General features: G+C 48.5%; 1 pseudogene; it reads right to left on the bottom strand.

Moving 5' to 3' along the window:
* Positions 1 to 891: 891 nt before the first annotated feature.
* On the bottom strand, positions 892 to 1,009 carry LOC111735011 (annotated as a pseudogene).
* Positions 1,010 to 1,350: the final 341 nt, after the last annotated feature.

A 1,350-nucleotide genomic window follows, 5' to 3' on the forward strand; every position in this document is an offset into this window, starting at 1 on the left:
TGGCTTTAGTGAGTATTTGACCTCTTTGGGCTCATTTTCCCTAGTTATAGAAGGGGTGAAAGTTCCCACCTCTTAGAAGCCCTTCATTTCACACCTAAAATAAATGCAGAAGATGAAAATCCTAATAGTTCATACTTACTGAGTAATTGCTATGTGCCAGACACTGATCTGAACACCCCTCATATATTAAGTTATTTAATCCTTACCAGTTTGTTAGGTAGAGATTATTGTGATCCCCACTTTACAGATGAGGAAACCAATCGATGCACAGAGAGGTTAAGTTGCGCAAGGTTCCATAGGTGCTAAGTGGGAATGTTACATTCAGTAAGGGAGGCACAGATAAACCCCTGGGACCAGGGAGTGGAAGTCTGCAGAGACCATACTGTGTCTTGTATGGTTTCTGCTCAGGTGGACATTCAACAGGTAATGTTGAAATAATCGATTTCTTCTGGATTATTTCCACCATGGTCACTTCCCCCGGAGGCTTCTCTATCTCTAGCCTTGATTTCCCCCTTGCTGTTTTTCAGCTGCAGCCACTGTGACTCGGTTCGCCTCTCCCATCAGGCTGTTTTAAGGAGACTTAATCAGATCTTGGCTCCATCGTTCCTCACCAGTCTTCACCCTCACTTGACTCCCAGTTTCCTGTCTTTTGCTCCTCTGGTTTCTTTACTTCCAGGCACCCCATCATTTTCCTATCCTTGCCTCTCAGAGTCTGCTCCTGGGAGGCAACTTACACTGGCCTGAGCTCCCTAAACTTTTACCTTGAGGAGCACTTGGCCTTGTGAGAGGAGGCAGAGGCCGTAGGGACATCTGCATGCTAAAGGAGGGAGGTCAGATGTGATTGACTTTTAAGAGTGTTCGGTCTCAGAGCTACTCTTTTCTTTTTTTTAACGCCTACAGCACTTGGTCTTCCTAGATGGTCTCCCATCCAAGTACTAACCAGGCCCGACCCTGCTTAGCTTCCGAGATCAGACGCGATCGGCCCGTTCAGGGTGACATGGCCGTAGACTCAGAGCTACTCTTACACAGCAAACACAGCGGCCTGTGCTAGGTATGGCATAGGGAAACAGCATCAAAGGAAAGCGTATCTGGAGCTCCTGGTCACGTGCAGTCCCCACAGCCTATCAGGCATGGCCTGGGCAAACCTGGAAGAGTAGAGATCCAGAAAACCCACACCTCTGTGGCCTAAAAAACAGCTTAAAAGGGTAAATGGAACTTGCGACCCTACACAGTGGAACAGCGCTGAGCTACCTGGCCTGGGAGTGTGTTTCACAGGTGCTGGGGTGAGTAACCAAAGAGGTGCCCATCCAATTGCCCAGCTGGGCACCTCAGACACAGCCCTGAAACCTC

Source organism: Pteropus vampyrus, unplaced genomic scaffold (assembly GCF_000151845.1).
Source record: "Pteropus vampyrus isolate Shadow unplaced genomic scaffold, Pvam_2.0 Scaffold11516, whole genome shotgun sequence".
NCBI lineage: Eukaryota > Metazoa > Chordata > Mammalia > Chiroptera > Pteropodidae > Pteropus > Pteropus vampyrus.